This window comes from Balaenoptera physalus (genome assembly GCF_965194825.1).
Source record: "Balaenoptera physalus genome assembly, chromosome: 7".
Taxonomy (NCBI): Eukaryota; Metazoa; Chordata; class Mammalia; order Artiodactyla; family Balaenopteridae; genus Balaenoptera; species Balaenoptera physalus.
In genome coordinates this window covers 65,469,528-65,488,956 of record NC_138886.1, presented here as the reverse complement: position 1 = coordinate 65,488,956, position 19,429 = coordinate 65,469,528, and the positions used below count along the sequence as shown (strand labels likewise).

At 44.5% G+C, this 19,429-nt stretch overlaps 1 long non-coding RNA gene across 1 annotated transcript in view; it reads right to left on the bottom strand.

Annotated features, from left to right (window-relative positions):
* The window catches only part of LOC309663681, a 114,923-nt gene extending 101,806 nt beyond the window's left edge, over nt 1–13,117 (bottom strand). The window contains exon 1 of the long non-coding RNA XR_014265399.1: nt 6,312–13,117. This is a non-coding gene — a long non-coding RNA (uncharacterized lncRNA). The remainder of the gene's footprint in view (nt 1–6,311) is intronic.
* Between the last annotated feature and the right edge of the window lie 6,312 nt (nt 13,118–19,429).

Below are 19,429 nucleotides of genomic sequence, written 5' to 3'. Positions count from 1 at the left end.
CAAATATCCCCTCTACCACTGTATCTGCCAGTCTCTCCTCAAAATGATTCCACTTTTGAAGTGGCCCAAGTGAATGTGTTCCTCTTGGTGCTAAGCTCACTTGATACTCATTTAAAAGAACAATGCCAAACAAATAATGCGTTGGGACTTTCTGACACCAGGTCCTTCCTATTAGAAACATAGTTCAATAATTCATGGAGAAAAGGGAACTCTCCTACACTGTTGGCAGGAATGTAACTTGGTGCAGCCACTGTGGAAAACAGTACGGAGGTTCCTCAGAAAACTAAAAATAGAATTACCATCTGATCCAGAAACCCCACTCCAGGGCATACATCCAGACAAAACTATAATTCAAAAAGATACACGTGCCCCAATGTTCATAGCAGCACTAGTCACAATAGCAGAGACATGGAAACAACCTAAATGTCCATCGACAGATGAATGGATAAAGGAGATGTGGTACATGCAATACATACAATGGAATACTACTCAGCCATAAAAAAGAATGAAATAATGCCATTTGTAGCAACATGGATGCAACTAGAGATAATCATACTAAGTGAAGTAAGTCAGAAAAAGAAAGACAAATACCATGATATCACTTATATGTGGAATCTAAAATATGATGCAAATTAACCTATCTATGAAACAGAAACAGAATCACGGACATAGAGAACAGGCTGTTGCCAAGGGGGAGAGGGTTGGGGGAGGGATGGAGTGGGAGGTTGGGGTCAGCAGATATAAGCTTTTATATATAGAATGGATAAACAACAAGGTCCACTGTATAGGACAAAGAACTATATTCAATATCCTATGATAAACCATAATGGAAAAGAACATATAAAAAAAAAGAATGTATATGTATGTATAACTGAATCACTTTCCTGTACAGCAGAAATTAATACATTATAAGTCAACTATACATCAATAAAAAAATTCATAATCCAAAAAAAAAAAAGACTACATGGAGGAAAAGTTAGCAGGAATGTGATTCTGGAAGAGCTCAGGCAAAGGGGGAAATCAAGAACAATTTTTTTAGATCTGCTAGCATCTTTGTAAATGGCCAGGTTCTACACACTTCAGTACTCGCCCCCATGATTCTGTGGTCTTGCAAACCAATGCATCTATTGCTCTTCAATACACTAAATAAATGTTGGTAATTTAGCCTACCAATATGAATCATACAGTCATAACAAATAAACAATAGAATCATCGAAGATATAAAAACAGAAGGGTACATTGATGGCATTAATAACAACATGGCAATACATAATAATGGTTCCCCAAATGGAATAATTATACAGAACCCATACATATCCTGATTTTTCTCCCCAACCTCTCTGGCTTCACCATCCTGTGACCTCATGTATTTCAACGCCGATCTTGCATGAGAGATGACTTGGGATTATCACACTTCCCTGACTTAACATCCAGCCAATACCTGTGCGAATAACCTGGAAGCCTGGCATTCTTCCTTGCAAGCACTAAATATTTTAGAAAGAGATTTCAAAACTGGAAAACAGCAATATTATCAAATGTTGCTTGATAAATCCCCAAATGGGCGTGAACCAGTGCGAGCCTTTGCCATGGTCCACTTTGCTCACATGTCCTCAGTAGGAGGCAGCCACTCAGTTTTACCCAATTTGCGTGTGTGTTTGTGCGTGCACGTGTGTGTGTGTGTGTGTGTATATGTTTCTTCTGCCTGATCTTCAATGATCTATTGAAAACAATAACAAAAAGAGAGCTCCTTCCCCTTAGAGGCTCTTTATTGTTCTTAGATGTAACCCCCAACACCATCCTCGTGCCTAGACAAACTGCATGTCTCCGTATCGCTTCTAGCTCACCAGCTTGCTCATTCTTAACGGCACACATTTTTAAAAATCTGTATTGAATACAGCCATGTCCCAGGGACTGGGCCAGATGCTTTGCCCCCATCTTCTCATCTAATCATCCTGACCCCTTGCCATCGGGGATTATAATTCAGTTCATTTTGCACAGGAGAAGTTGAGGCTCAGAAAAATCAAGTAACTTGCCCAAGGTCCCTGGGAGCCAATTGCTGTCAACCCCTCAGCATCTTCGCTCAGGCTGGCTCTGCCCTGCAGACCTTCCCTGCCAGTGCGATGCCACCTGGCCTCTGGGGACTGTCGTTTGGGTTGGTGGTGTCACTCTTCCCTCAGGTCAGAATCCTCATGTTGTCATTTTCTTACCTCATCCCCAGTCATCTTGTCATCACCTCCCACCTGCCTGTCTGGGACAGCCTCTCTGGCTAATTGGGTTGCCTCCCTGACTACATATCTGCACCTCTGATACCCTGGAGCCCATGCACTGACAACTCACCATTCCAAGGACACTGCTTGGACCCCTCCAAGCTCCCGAGAGTCTGGCTCCACCAAGAACTAGCTGTGTGAATCTGGGAAAGTCATTAAAACTTTTTGACAGTTTCCTCACATTTGTAATAGACATCATAATCCCAGCTATATCTCTGGAAGAAAACTCAACTGAAGGTCGAACGAGACTCAGAAAGAGTCCTTTTGGGGGGCAAAATTTCCACGCTAGATTTTGTCTCCAAAATGGCCCAGAAATGCAAATTTTCATGGAAATTTGCTCAAAATGTGGTGCTTCTGGATCTGAATCCAATGCCAGTTTTTTCCAGCCAAAATTTGCCCCTCTGGCCACAAAGAATGAAAGTTGGTCAGTCCACTTTTCCCTGCCAAACCTGAGGTCATAGTCTGTGCTCCAGAAGGCGTGGCCAATAATTTTACTCAGTAATAAACTCTGCATTTCTCATTTGTGAAATCACTGATAAGGAAATTTCAATAAGGAGTCTTATTTTTAATACCCCCAAGTCATATTTAATTAATCCAATCTTAAATCTCTAGATTAATTCAGTTTCACTGAGGTAGCCAAAAAAAAAAGTTTCGGAAGTATAAATTGTTGAGAATCCTGGTGCCCAGACTGGTTCAGATCAAAATAAATATCCCAAAGCCTTCAACGCCACCTCTTTACCATGCAGTAAAAATTCCAGCTCCTCAGCCTGACTTCCCAATCCACTTCCAGTGTCAATCTGCCGTTCCCGGGCTTCCCTGGTGGCGCAGTGGTTGGGAGTCTGCCTGCCAATGCAGGGGACACGGGTTCGAGCCCTGGTCTGGGAAGATCCCACATGCCGCGGAGCAACTAGGCCCGTGAGCCACAATTACTGAGCCTGCGCGTCTGGAGCCTGTGCTCCACAACAAGAGAGGCCGCGATAGTGAGAGGCCCGCGCACCGCGACGAAGAGTGGCCCCCACTTGCCGCAACTAGAGAAAGCCCTCGCACAGAAACGAAGACCCAACACAGCCATAAATAAATAAATAAATAAATTTTAAAAAATCTGCCGTTCCCACCTGAAGTTCCTTTTCTCCTCCATGAACCATTTGCTGGATTATTTGCTCTTCTTTTAAAAGCTCCTTCATTTTCCTTCCTCTGCATTTTCCTTCAGGCCTCCCCCGACCCAGAATGTCTCCCTGACGCCCCTTGACCTAGCCCAGTCCATCTAGTTCAAACCTGGACTTCTTCCACAAAACCTGCCCTCACCACGTTAGCCTGAACAGACTTCCCCTTCCCCTGAGCCCCTGTGGCAAGCTCATCCTCTTACTCGCTATGTGCTGCCTTCTGATGCGTCTCCTAGAGTCATCCCGAGCTATCATTAAACATCTTTCCCTTTCACATTTTAACGTTTGGTGCCCCGTTCTGCCTGTCTACCTGAGAGCTAACTCGTGTAGCACTTCACATACAGTAGCCACTCATTAAAAAACTGATGCTTAAATTTGACCCATATGCCTGCAAACGACTCTGATCAAAAGAAATATTTCTCATGCATAAAGTAATGGAATTGTAGAAATCCACCCCATCAAATATTTTTGGCTAAAAAGGAAGGAGTATCTTTCTACAGTCCCAATGGAAACCGTGCATGTGGATGTGTGTTTGGGGTTCAGAAGTAGAGCGGGGCTTGTTAATTTTAAAGCCACATAGCATGTTTGGCTAAGACTATGACTCCATTTGTGTATTTCAGCCACGTAAAATACACCCTGGGACTCTGGACTGAGAAAAATAGCCATATAAGGAGAAAACAAGACATTCCCTATAGCTGCCCTTGTAAAACACTCTATGATTTAACCCTCTGCTCGGACAGATCCAAGCTCCTGCGCTTTACAACTGCAAACCATCAGGTTCCTGGGAGGAGCTCAGCGAGTGACCTGCACCACTGGGCACAAAGGATCGCAAACAAAACCCGACAGGTCACACACAGGGCAGCACGACCAAAACTCTGTAGCCACCTGCCCTTCTCTCTGCAGTGGGCTGTCCCAGCCGGAGCAGTGGAGCAGGAACTGAGATGAGCTCCAGCCCAAAGACAACTGTGAGGGGCTCATTAATCCTTCTTTCCTTCAAGAACACTGGGATCTGGGGTCTGCCTCCGCCTTCCAGGTGACAGTCCATCAGTCTGCAGAATCCTTTCACTGGGGAGGTGGGGAGGGAGACGGGACCAAGGAAAGGAAAGAGGGGCTCCAGGAAGAGCGGCCAGAGGCAGGAGCAGGTCAACTGTGACACACGCCCCACACAGCGCCCGTGGTCTTGCAGGGCCTCTGATCTGGACAGAGGAGGGATTACAGAGCCGGGACCCACAGAGAGCCCTGAGAGCCCTCACTTTCACTCTCTTCATCTTGACTGCTATTAATAACAACTCCGTGAGATACAGTTTTCTAGAAGGTAAAACTGAGGTTCTGTGTGGTTCCAACATCCCTCACAGGTAAAGAGCAGGGCTATGATTAGAAATAAAGTCCGATGCTGTGGCTGACACTGCTCGTTATTTTCTGCTCTCCCGTCTAATCTCCTTCCTTCCAGCAACAGAACGACTCCCGCCCCACCACCAGCACCACACACACACACACACACACACACACACACACACACACACACACACACACACACACACACACACAGTTACTGAGGACCAAGGAAGATGGCTGCCCAGCTGGGGACGATGTTGCCCAGCTCCCATGCAGCTCCAAGTGGTCATGTGACCAGGCTCCAGCGAGAGGAAGGGGAGTGGAAGTGATGTGGGCAAATTCTGGGGGCACATCTTTAAAAAGGAGCTGCTGGCCCTGTCCCTGGGCGGACGATGTGACAGAGCAGCGCCATCTATCTGCCCAGCGCTGCCACCCTGCATCTGCACTGTTCTGCAAGGGAGAAATAAACAATCTCATCTGAGCCACTGTATTTTTCAGTGTCTTTGTGACAGCAGTTTAGCCTGCACCTTAACTAATGCATGTGACTTTCTGCTGCCTCAGCTGCGTGCAAAGAATCTTGAGGCCATACCAGCTTGCGCTAATTTAAAAAGCAGAAGGAAAAAATATCATAGCCAAGTTACCTAAGAGTCAGCAGTATTCATGTGCCAAAATCACCCTTCCCTGAGGCAAGGCTGGAAAGGGCCTCACCCACACCAGGGAGCCCTGCACAGGTTAGAGTAAAGGTCAGAGAATCCAGTTCCCTCCTTCCCATAAAAGAGTGTCCTGAGGAAAGTTTACCTGCCTAAATGAATTTCAGATAGAAGGATCCTAAACATTTTTGAGTTGGAATCAGAAGGAATATTTAGTCAATTGTCACTGTCATTCCAAAAATGACTTATTCAAATATTCCTTAAAAATTTAAAAAATTTGTTTTACCTATCTCAAGAGATGTGTTAAAACATCTCCTCCTATTATGACTGTATGTTTGACAACTAGTACTGGGAATTGAATCTTTGCATTTTATTTGAGGCTATTAGGTATATATTAGAATTGTTCTATTTTTATAACAATCTTTATTCCTAATCATGAATTTTGCCCTAAGTCTGGTATACATGTAATTCTACTAATGCCTTTTTTTCACCTGATGGTTCTTTTTCCATTCTTTGCCTTTGTTTTTTTTTTTCTGCCCTCATATTTTAGAGGAGTCTTTTATAAACCACATAGATTTTTTTCATCCAAGTTAACAACCTGTGTTTTAACTGACATATTTAGTCCATTTACATTTATTTAGGATTTATTTCTGCCATCTTATTTTGGGCTTTGTATTTACCTTGCTATATATGATCTTTGCTTTCTTTTTTCCTGCCTTTTAATGGATTGATCAAGTTTTCTTTGTTCCCTCTTTGCCTATTCTACTGCTTCGGTACTTATTCATCTCATTTTTATGTTTGTATATACATAACAACCCTTTTAGATACGATCCTTACATTTTTATCACATATACTTGACTTTAAAAAGTATAAAATAAGTCAGCATCTCTACTTACCTACCAATCTTCAGAGATCCAAACATCTCCCACCCTTCTTTCATATTGTTGTCCAATATTTCAGTTCCACATTACTTGGTACTCTTAAAATTTGTCAATATTATTGTTATTTTCTACAGATGATGCTTGTTTAAATTTAGTACCTCTTCTTTGATCTCATTCATTCTCTTTTGGTTTAATTTTCTTCTACTTGAAATAAATCCTTTAGAAGCTTCTTCGTGAGAGTCTCTGGTAACTAAAAAAAAAAAATCGTCATTGTTGTTGATAATAATTTAAGTGGATGAAGAAGTGACAGTTATTTTCTCTTAGCATTTTGGGTATATTATCTTATTGACTTTTGGTTTCTGTTGTTATGGTTGAGAAGTATGCTGTCTATGTAATCATATTTCCTTTGTAGGAAATCCGAGTTTTCTCTGTGGTGCTTTGAGAACTTTTTGGCTTTGGTGCTCTGCATTTTCATGATAGTGGACTTAAGGTTTGGATTTACTCTTATTTATTCATCTCATGGCTTGATGTAGCTTTCTGAATATTATGATCCTTATCTTTTAACTATTACAGAAAATCCTCAGCCTTTTTTGTCTTTGAATATTTATTTTCCTCATTCTCTATTCTGTTCCCTTGAAATTCTTATTATTTCTCATTCTATCACCCATATCTTTAATTATTCTTTAATATGTTTATATCTTTGTGATGCATTCTGAATTGGAATCAGATCTCTCTTCCAGCATATTAAATTTCTCTTTAGCCATATCTAATCCATTAAAATTAATGACTATAGTTGTTCCTTCTGAAATATATGTTTCTTTTTCAAATCTGTATTTTCTTTTTATGTTACTGTACCTTGTATATTTATTATGGTTTCAATTCCTTATTTTAATGTCCTAATCATTTTAAACATACTTATAGTCTCAATACAACAGATCTGCTATCTGAAGTTACTGGGAATCTGATCTGAAGTATGTTCTACCTGTTGATTCTCTTTCATGGGTATTGTTTCCTAATATGTTTTGTTATTTTGGAGGGCAAACTTGTCTTCCGGGTCACTTTCTTTATGGGAATCCTGTGTGGCCTCCACTGAGGGTATGACTCAGTGGAGAGTTTTGTGTTTGGTTCACAATTGTATAACATCATGGTCTAGAATCACATTTTGATGTTACTATCTCATCTCAGATATTCACAGGCCACATAGATAGCATAAATTCAAACCTCAAACCCAAGTAAGGCATTAGGTTCTTGGTTCAGAATTCCTGATTCACAAATTAGACACACTTCTTTGTACCCAGATCTCTGGTTAAGACAGACAAATTCCCTTGTCTCCCTGTGCTGATGGCTTCCTTGTCAACGCCTGCATTTGACCCATGATGGAGGCTGCAAAATGTAGGTCTCAGCATTCACAATTACTTGCCTTTCCAGTTCAACTTCCCAAGACAATTAATGTAGTCTCTCTGTCTTTAGGTTAAATGTGGCTGGCTTATCTTGGGTCAGGAATCCACATCCAATGCAATCAGCTGTAGACAGTGACAGGGTCTCATAGTACTTAAGGAACTCCCTTTGGGACAGTTTTTGGAGAGAGAACTTCTCTAGTAAGAAGGCCTAGAGGAAAGAAGGAAATAATCATTGGAGGAAATAATTAGCCTCTCCGTAACCAATAACTTTTCTCCAAAACTCCTCTTGTGTAAGCTCTGCTGTCATTGATTGTGAAGCCTCCACTGTGGGCATAAAATTGTTAAGTGTGAGAGTCTGAGCGGTTGTAACCAGGGAGGGCGTTGATAGTGCCTCTCAGTAAAGAGCAAGGCGAGCATGTTCTGTAGTGAAGTGGAATTTGTTTTCAACTCAGACTAAATTTGGAAGTTGCTCTTCCACACAGCACCTAGCCCAATGCCTGACAGAGTAGACATTCAATATTTGTTGGAATAAAATATCAGACATTTCCTCCACCCTTCAGTAAGGAGATAATGCAATGCACAGAGGCAGCAGGCAGAAAGTATTCAAAGAGAGACAGAAAGCTACAAGGCCATGGCCAAGAGAAAGATAAATCTTTCCCAGAGAAATAAGTAAATCAAGGCAGGCAGTTAGCAAAGAATGCTGGAGGAAAGTAACCTCTTTAAAGGCTCAGAACTTGGAATGGACTTTGAATGAGCCCCTAGTCCAAGATGGAGAATGTTCTTCAGTTCATAAATAAGGGCTCCATCACAGGTGGTGACATCCCACACAGACCCTCCCAGCAGGGGATCACTGTGAACTTGGGTATTACATTAAGATAAAGCGAAGGCAGTTCTCTTAGGCACATCTGCATAAGGAATTTAGGGGGAAGGAACTGAAAAATGTTTAAAGGGACACACTGTGTTAGTATTTTTGTATATACAATACCCATGTTAATTATGTGTTAAAATATATGTAGTTCAAATCATCTTGTGGGTTCCTTCTTAGTATGTTCTTTTTGGTTTTTGTTTTTAACATCCAAGTTAAAGGACCTCACCAAACGCTATTATAACTAGATATTGGGATTAGCTGAGAGCTGCGGTCAAAGTTGGGGAGCTAAGAAAGCAGTTCCCCTTACAGAATGCCTTACCCAGGATTTCTTTTTTCTAAGTGTACTACTTATTAGATTCAGTCTACTATGGAGTCTCCAAAATTTCTTTAGAAAGTCTTAGGGGTGGCCATCTGGTTGAGAGATGGGGCTAGCAGACTTGATTTGAAACTGTATTTGCATACCAAGTATGCTATGCTTCTACTCAAATTGTGTGTTTATTAAGGTTGACTTGTGGGGAAGGGAGATTAGACCTCATTCCTCAAGCTAACCTTTGGTCCGTCAGAAACTTGAAACCGAATGGAGGACTCCACAGGTAAAAACTCTGGAGAGTAAAACCCATAGCATGAAAAAGATTGTAGTGCCAACCCAGGGCCCAGGGAAGCTTTGTTAGGCAAAGTTTTGGCTTTTCAAAATACTCAAACCATCTGTCCCCCAGGCTGGTGGTAACCTCCATCTCGACGGTGACATGCTGGCCCCCTGCCTGTTCTGAGGCACAGAACTCACGACGGGGAGTTTCCTGGATGAATTCAATAGAACTTAACTCTGTCACAGACTTGGAACATCTAATACTAATAATGACCTCCACACTAAACCTAGGGTTGCATTCCCAACAGTAGCTCCTGCAGTTGTTCCCAGATGAAATCAAATTTCTGTGGAAAAAATGTGTGAGACCTCCTTTCCCACAATGGAGTGAAAAGGGCAGCTTCCTGGGTTACCACCCATGGAAAACACCATCTCACCAGTTTACAGGTGGTGTTGGTGTTATTCAAGCGCCAGAATGTGTGGAATGGGTCAAATGTGTGTGTCAGATGTGTGTCAAATTAGGTGGCCTCTCTCTTGAAACCGTTAAATCTTTGCATCTCTTCATCGCGGGGGCTCATAGACGGGCCGGCAGTGGGAACCCAGCAACGTAACAGCTGGAACCACGCATCTCACTGCAGAAACGAGGTGCTCTGCCATGGCCCAAGGGGGTGCCTGAGCCTTGCACATGTCACCTTCCTTTCCCCAGGTAATTCTCTCCAGAAACGCTGCTGGGTGGCAGTTCCCTCTCTTCCAGCATTCCTGCAAAGATTTATGATACGGGATAAGCACTCAGACTTCAAATTTATATTAAGAAGGTCAGGTGAAAAGACTCTATTGTGCGTAGATGGAGCATTCAGAACTCTGGGCAGCTTTTGGCTGGAAAATACCATTGCACTCCCCTCCCCACCGGAGCTCCCTCTGTGGGCACCACAGAGAACCAGAAAGTGCTCTTGCTGCGGGACCCCCGACTGGATTGTGAGTCCCAGGACACTTCCTGAGTCCTCACCTGGTTTCCTCTCTCTCAGGGTACTTGTGAGAAATAAATGAGGGAACAACATCAGACGCGTACTAGCCCCTTCCATTCCACGATGCCCTGGTACTCGAGACATCACCTTGTGGTGGTTTTGTCCTAGCCTGTGCAGTGGGTGGGCACCTGTATTCTCGCTGGCCCAGCTCCTATTCCCTCTTGCTCTGATAACAGCCTGTCAGTTTTCTCCTGGAGAACCCCTGTGCCACTGCCCATGGTTTGGGTGCCCTCCTCTGGCCAACAGCTGAGAACGTGACCCACACCTGACCAACTGGAATGGCCCTTCTGGGAATGTGGATCTGGGGCAGGACGGCACCTGGACAGAAAACTTTCAGAGCTACTTAAAGCTGGGATCAGGCCTTAAGAGCCTGTCCACCGGTCCCTGTTTCGCCGCTGCCCTGATCCTCACCCCTCCCTCGGGTTCTGGGAGCTACTCCCTACCCTTACAGTACATTCCCGGTCCACTTCTTGGAGGCAGTGTGGAGGACTTCCACACCCTACAACAATGTGTCTCAGTACCCCCTGCCCCGCACAGATGAAGAAAGCAATCCCCAGGGCCCAGGAACTAACGTGGAAGGGGGATGAGAAGCCAGCCTCCAGACTGGCAGCCTGTGTCCCCTTCCCAACATCCTCCCAGGGACTGTCCGCCTGGGCCTCTTGCCTTCCCCTTGCTGCCACATCACTCTCTCGTGTTCCACGCCATCCCCGCTCGCAAACCAGCATCTCTTTCAACCCTCAAGGCTCTTTTTCTGCTGGTACCAGGCCATTTTCATAAATATTTCATTTTAAAATAAATCTCGGTGTCTCGTTTGTCACAACATTTCTGAAGTTCATTCCTCTGCCCCATTCCTCTGCCAACGTGCTCATTCCAAAGGAGGGCCCTTCCCACTTGAATGTTGGCAACGTCCTGGCCTTTTGGCTTCCTCTCCTGCCACCTTCCTCTCTCCCAGAGAGAAAATGAGGTTTGGACTTGGGTGGGTTGAAAGCCCATCCGTGCATGCCACGCATAACATTCCCTTCCTCGGCACTGATGCATTCTGAGACAAAAAAGCCTTTGATAATGTTTCTCTGGGGGCCCGTTTGGCGCCATCTTGCAAACTGAGCGGTCTTGGCCCAGTTCCCCCGGCTGGAGGGTAAGCAGTGGGAGCTGACCAAGGGCACGCTCAGTCCCCGCCCAGGTCTCTGGGCTGCTTCTGCAACCCAGCCCTGCGAGTTGCCACATCCCCACCCAACACAGGGGTTGAGGGCATGGTCACAGTCATGGTACCTATTCCACCTAAACAGGTTTCACCGAATTGAGCCTCTACAAAAATGGCCCTGTTTGGCAGCCGGGGATCGTACCCGCCCCTCAGGAAGTGGTTACATATTAGAATTCAGGGTACCTCCTGCAGCTGGTAAATACATTCTACAGGTTGTCTTCTGGGGGCCCATAAGGAATTCACCCCTGTGATTAACTTAACTGGCCATCCCATTTCCCTAAAGCCCTGAACAGATCCAGTTGAGAGAGCAGCTCTCTGGCAATGAACAACTTGAGTTTTTTAGAGAGAAATCAAAGTATAACAGATTCAAGTAATTCAGCATATCACAATAAACAGTGACCGGAGCTAGGCTAGATTTTCGCCGACACATACAGTGAAGTGTGGGTATGCCAGTCCGTGTACGTACAACCTGACACCTATTATTAGATTCGTCCTGGACCTTTGTAAAAGTTTTTCTGGTGTGAACTATTGAATTTGCTATTCACTAGAAACTTCCCATGCAACTTAAAATCAGATTAGTAATTTACTTTTGTGTGGAAATCAGAAGGAGCATGTGGTACAATGGAATGACCACATATGTGGAACATGTATGTGTGTGTTCCACTTGGGAGAAATTACTTCTGTAAGCGCAGGCTGAAGAACCTATTTTTAAATGAATGCTCTTAAACTTAAAATTCATTTTAAAGCTAAGCCCCTACCACCATAAAAAAACAGAGAGAGAAAGAGAGAGGGAGAAGGTGGGCAGATTTCAACAACTACTTTCATGGCCATGTTGCATTAGGCGAGTTCTCTAAATGATCTCTTCAACTCAAGGTTCTGGCCTCAAAACTAGACTTGCTTCTGTCCTTGTCTCCAGTGCACTCTTGTGCCCCTGAAAGTTGAATCATGGGCAGGAGTTTCCAGTATTTTCATTCTTTCCCTGCTTTGCAGGCCATTCATCTTCATGTTGATTTTCCCTCCACCCTCTTGAAAAAAAATGTATGCGTCCCCAAGATGGAGAGCCAGGAGTTGGCACCTGGGGACGAGATCACATGGAACAGGAAAGGCGAGGGCCTGGCCAGTGCAGTGAGCCACCACCACAGACCACGGTCAGCATCTCAGGAAGGGAAGTGAGTCAGTCTTCTGAATTCTGCGGTAACGAACCCAGAGCCTCTGTCACCCTCTCCCCTCCCTGTGGGCGCATGCCTGACCAAGCGTGGGGCCTCCCAGCGTGAGGCAGGGCCAGACAGTTGCTCTTTTGCCCTTAACCATGCAAACTGCTGCTCTTGAATATCAAGTGGTTTTCATATTCTTAATCTAGACTCACTTTCAAAATACATGCCATTTCCAGTAAGGAGAACTTGAATAATACATGTCTACAGTGGACTCTAAATTCGCTTTTTCTGAAGTGACTTCAGAACAGATGAAATTACTATAGACACATGTATTAAAAAAATTTATATACCTTAATAAGAACCTGTGCATTTGGATGAATGCAGTTGAATAAATTGAACTGAATTGAATGGGTCTATTTATCCAAACATTCCATCCATATAAAAGCACACACAGTAAAATGGCTTTAGAAAGTCATGCTGATGACAATGACGGTACTACCAGCACTACTACTGCAAGGCTTCCAGAGAGTAACTCAAATGACCAGTCCCAGCTGTCAAGGAGCTTACTGCCTGAGTACACACACACACACACGCACCACACACACACACACACACACACACCACACACTACCCAGTCCCTAAAACCTCAGAATCTTACCTGATTCTTCCCTCTCCTTTACCTTGTGCACCAACTTGCTTCCCAAGTCTTTCTCATTCTAGCTTCATAAATTTAGTATTAACCTTCCTATATTTTCCTCTCCAACCCAGGCTGCCTCAACTCTATTTCAGGCCCTCCTGCTTCTTTCCCAGACAACCCCAATAGCCTCCTTTCAGGCACAGGATGTCGCCTGTAAGAGGCCACCAGTGTGGGCAGGGCTGACAAAGGCGTAGCACTCATCCTGCCACCCCGACTCCCTCAACCATAACAGACCACACTAATCAGTCCCAGTACTCTTTCCCCTGAGCCCAGACATGACTGCACAGCCCCTCATGGCACACCCCTCCAAGGTCACTACCAATTTACCAGAGTTCTCTTGGAAACAGGATCTATTTATCACCCCCGATCCAGGTCCTTTAAAACAAGATTCTTCAACCAGGACTGAGCATCAGCATCACAGGTGCCTGAACAGGACCTAAGGTCGAAAACAGAATCTGTGGGCATGAATATGGGCATTGTAAAATGCAACCTGCATGATTTTTGATGTGCAGTCTTCATTAAGGACTAAGTAAAACTAACCCAAACCGGAAAGTTTTGCCCACTTCAAATCCTCTCTCTCCTCTCCTTTGCCACCTACTGCCTTACAACCTTCACTGGTTCCTGTTCCACAACTATGAACCTTGAACTTTTCTTAGCCAGCTCTTGACAACTTCTGTTTGGACACCAGGCACATTAGTCCAAGACAGGTATACCCTACAAGGAGCAGATGTCAGGATGGGATTAGATGCGCAAAGCTTTACTAGAGCAAAGACCTATGAGAGAAAATGTGGAAGGAGCCAGAAGGGGCTGGGAGAGTTGACCAGGGAGGGGTCTGACCCCTTGAAAAGGAGAGGGAGATGGAAGGAAGGTTGGGTGCAAACATCTTGGACTGCAGTGAAGTACTAACGTGAGTTCAGCAAGGCCTTCAGGAGGTCCTGGAGCCAAAGTCACCCATCAGAGGAATCTGGTGTTTTGGCATCCCTGGCATGCTGAGTCATTAGCCAGGAGCAGACCATGGGAAGCATGGCTTCGGCACAAATGCAGCAGCTTCAGAGCGTAGTAGCCAAGGATCAGCCAATTAGTGACTCCCTGCAATTGCAAATCGAAGAGGTGCATTCTCAGAGCTGCTACACCACATCACTGACAGCGGCTGGGACCACTGGATTTAACAAATAAATATATGGGATGCGGATCACCAGGGGCTGGGGGAGTAGGAGGAATGGGGAGATATTGGTCCAAAGGTATAAACTTCCAGTTATAAGATTAACAAATTGGGGGATCTAACGTACAGCATGATGATTATAGATAATAAAATATACTGTATCATATACTTGAATGGTGCTGAGAGTGGACCTTAAGTGTTCTCATTACAAAAAAGAAATGATAACTATGTGACCAGATGGAGGTAGAAGCTAATACTATGGTGGTAAAATCATTTTGTTATAAATGTATCAAATCAACGGTCATACACCTTAAAATTACACAAGGTTATGTGTCAATTATATCTCAATAAAGCTGGGGAAAAAATACAGGACACCAGGTTCGATCTGGATTTCAGGTAAATAACAAATAATTTTTAGTCTAAGAGTGCACCAAATACGGATGTCTGGTACCTGGCTTGCCTTAGGCTGTATCCCTAACACCCCTCATCTTCGGAACTGGATCTGTAATTTGGTACAATCCCAACAGTTCCCTCCCCTGTTGGTCTCTCTCCTACGCAGTCATCCATCCACCCCTCCCCACTACTCTAGATCATCTCCTGGAAACACTATTCTGGTTATGCCAGCCCCTGCCCAAGGAACTTCCAATAGCTCCCATGACTTTCAGAATGAACCTCAAACTCCTCAGGCTGCCATTTGGCCTTATTTTGCAACGTTGATTCCCACTGACCTTTATGGCCCCTGGGCTCTAATCAGACCAGACCTTGTAGTTATCAAGACACACTCTATATAATTCCAGACATCCTGCCTTTGCTCACGCTAGTCCCCCACCCCGGAATGCCCATCCCAGAGGTGCCTTCCCCCAAATCTCTACATTTCCAACTTTGACCTGTGCTTCAGGGCTAGCTCAAGTGCTGCTTTCTCCTTGAAGAGATAAGCTATGTACACCATCGCCCTGCCCCGAATCCCTTCCACCTAGTGGCACAGGAAGAAGCCAAAATAACATAGAAGGAACGTAACCTGATATGTCCTGAACACCGAGCTTTCCGTATGGAGTGGATTTTAGCAAACAACATTTCCCAGTTCCACGGGTGGTATTAATAGCAATAGCTCTTGTACAACCAACAGGGTAACTTTCGCTTTTAGGCCCGGTGTAGATGTTTAATTAATCAGGGCCGCCGTCCTTGTTCGCCCTCGACTGGGTTTCCCTGGTGATTACCCACCGGAAAACTCAGCCCTTTAATGCAAACAACGTCCTGATTAATGTTTTGTGCTGTGCACCAGGTTAGGGGAGCAGTTCCTTCATTAGTGAGCCAGCCTGGACTGCAAACGTTTAGTCCTGAAAACTCAAACCTCATTTCATACACAACTATCTTTCCATTTTCTTGTGTGTCAAACCTTTCCTTAACTCCCTTTTCTTCCTCCCAACTTTGATTTGGGGGAAGGAAGTTTATATCAACTGAATATAAAATATTAAATTATTCTGACTTCAGCATAGTTTTGAGATTGACTCGAGCAGTGAGAATGCCCTCCACCTAGCTGCGTTGCGTCCGCTCCACAGTCCTGAGCTTGGGTGTGCCTGCCTTTTGTTGATGGCACACGTATTCATTCCTTCAGTGTCTTTCTGTCTCCCTCACTAGAAAAGCGGAGGAAATCAGATGATGAAATGAAAACCTTTAAATAAAATATCATTCAGACAAAGGAAAAGGATTTTCCTCTGGGTCATTATCACTGGAAACCCAGTGAAAAGATAATAAGCACAAGATTCCTGATTAATTAAACATTTGTGCTCATTGTATGCAATTATTCTGGGGAAGATCAACTCCGGGACATCTGTTTACTCAGCCTTGGGTTGAGAAACCACCAAACTACCTCTGCCCTGCATCTCCAGGCACAATGTCAAGCCATAGAACTGATAGCTCAAAAGGCCGAGGAATATATCCGCTAATTTTCTAGGTTGGAAACATATGACCACACTACGTGAGCAATACATTATGAAGGCTGAGTAAACTCGTAGAGGGTTAACTGGGGAAATCAAAAGTGACAATATGTTAATATAATACATATTTACCAATATACATAATCATTTTATGCTATTAAATATAGTTGATAAACATTTTCATGAATGCTTCAATTATTATGGTTTTTTACGCAGTGAAACCACATTTCTAGCTTTTTTTTCCTTCTCACCCAGTGTCTTAGTCTGTTTGGGCTGTTATGAGAAAATACCACAGACTGGGTAGCTTATAAACAACAGGGATCTATTTCTCACTGTTCTGGAGAGTGGAAATCCAAGATCAGGGTGCCAGCACGGTCAGGTGAGGGTCCTCCTCTGGGCTGCAGACTGCCAACTTCCTGCTGTGTCCTCACATGGCGGAAGAGGGCAAGAGATGTCTCTGGAGCCTCTTTCATGGGAGCACTAATACCATTCATGAAGGTTCTGCCCTCATAAACGAATCACCTCCCAAAGGCCTCACTTCCTAATACCATAACCTTAGAGATTAGGATTTCAACATATGAATCTGGCAGGGGGACACATATTCAGACCATAGAACCCAGTTAGGTCTCCAGTTTCAATGATTTTCCTAATACCACTAATCCCTGTCTTATCTCCCTCCCCTGGCAGTTGGGGCCAGAGACTATCTCTGCCCAGTTTCGTGGGAGCCCAGGAATGGGGAAAAGTAAGTGCTTCTCCCCTTGTCAGTTGATGAGCAAAAAACCAAAAGCTGCGTATTCAAGAGAATCAAGGTCCAAGAGTGGGTTAAACAGAAAGTGAAACTGAGGCCCAGGAGGTCAAATGGGAGGAGAACCCAGGGCAGGGAAGGAGCAAGGGCTAGAGAACCTACTGGCTGGAATCCAGGTGCCTGGAGCAGCTTCCTGTGAATCTCTCCTTGGCAATCCCGGAGGCCTCAGGGAGGAAGAGTCTGGATTCTCAGCCAGAGAACCTGCATTAGATGTGATCAAATGAGCAAAAATGTTTAAGGAATTGGTAACAACTGGTTGATTCTCTCTGTTCATCCAATACCACATTCATCTGCTGAGACCCGGGTTCTGGTGCGCCAGGGTTTGGGTGTCCTCAGATCTATCTAGAAGAGGACTCTAAAACCATAGCTTCCCCTGTGAGGTGAGAGATGGGTTACCACACCCATTCTTCTGAGTGAATGAATCACACTGTCTTAGGAGTCACTGCAGGAAAGCTGTGACTCTGGGACCTGGCTGATAATCTCCATCTGGCCATAATCTGTGGGAAGAAGAGGGTGGCTAGGCAAGCATTATGACGAAAGTCTTTGAAAGCATCTTCTAAAATCAGGATGCCCACCAAGGGATGAAATGAAAAAGCAAACAATGTGCTCCACTCCTCCCACCCCAAACAAACAAACAGGAAGAACACAAGAAGTGACCTGGGAATCCATGAAGGTAGAAGATCTTTTTTTAAAAAGAGTATAGCTGATGCAGATGGAGATCCTGTGCAAGGCATGGAAATGATCATTTTCATGAGGTTATCTATAGAGTGCCAGATTCTAAAGGACAAGGCATCCCAACATACTGGGCCTCCAAGGGCTACCTCTGAGTGGTCCTAAATCTCAGGTGCCATATGTGTAGACAGTCCTTCTCTGTATATGCTCTTGCCTATTGTTTCTGTTTGTTGTGTCCAAGATGTATGGCCAGAACTTCCTTTGGTCATGTGACTTCCAGAAATGGAACAACCTCTTGACATGTGCTCTACTTTCCAGGATGCAGGAATTGTTCAGGGTACTGGCTGCATGGTGTACAGCAGAAGATAATATCACACTCATGAAAAGACGGTGTCCAACGGTCCCTGTTCTGGACCTGTGCTCCTTAGTCTCTCAACTGCCCTTGCTTCCCGGGGTCTGAGCATGCCCTTTGAGGCAGTCCCTCTATGCTTGGAGGCAGCCATGACAGCGACCGATAACTCTTATGCCCCCATGGTATAATGCCTCTCGTAGGGCCTCCAGCTTCCAGGAGTTAGGCAGATGTGATGTTAGGGGATGGCTCTTCTTAGTTCAAAATAATCTCCTTTTAGAGTGGGTGCTCTAGGTTTGATTATGTGGGTCTGGGCCAGTTTGAGATAGTACAGGATCAAGGCATTGTTATTAGTTTCCTATTGTTGCTGTAACAAATTACCACAAACTTAGTAGCTTCAAACAATACAAACTTATAGTTCTGGGGGTCAGAAGTCCAAAATAAGTCTTATCAAACTAAAATCAAGGCATAGGCAGGGTTGTATTCCTTCTGGAGGCTTTAGGGAAGGATTTTTTTCTTGTCTTTTCAAATTTCTAGAGGCTGCCTGCACATCTTGGCTAATGGCCCCTTCCTCTTTCTTCAAAATGTATCACCCCAACCTCTGCTTCCCTTGTTACATCTCCTTTTTCTATCTTTGACCCTCTTGCCTCCCTCTTATAAGGACCCTTATGATTACAATGGGCACACCCAGGACATCTCCCCATCTCAAGATTCTTTTTTAATTTTTTTTTAAAGATTTATTTTATTTATTTATGTTTTGGCTGTGTTGGGTCTTCATTGCTGTGCGCGGGCTTGCTCTAGTTGCTGCGAGCAGGGGCTACTCTTTGTTGCGGTGCGACGGCTTCTCACTGTGGTGGCTTCTCTTGTTGCAGAGCATGGGCTCTAGGCACACAGGCTTCAGTAGTTGTGGCACACGGGCTTCAGTAGTTGTGGTGCACGGGCTTAGTTGCTCCATGGCATGTGGGATCTTCCCAGACCAGGGCTTGAACCTGTGTCTCCTGCATTGGCAGGCGGATTCTTAACCACTGCGCCACCAGGGAAGCCCCCCCATCTCAAGATTCTTAACCACATCAGCAAAGTCCCTTTTGCCATGTAAGGTAACATATTCACAGGTTCCAGGGATTAGAATGTGGACATCGCGGCAGAGCGGGGTAGGGAGAGCATTATTCTGTCTACCACAAGTGTATTTGAACACCAGGAAGCCTTGTTGGGACTAATACACTTGGTTGGGACTGATCAGGTGAATTCCTCACCGATCTTGAGATGATCAGATACTGGAA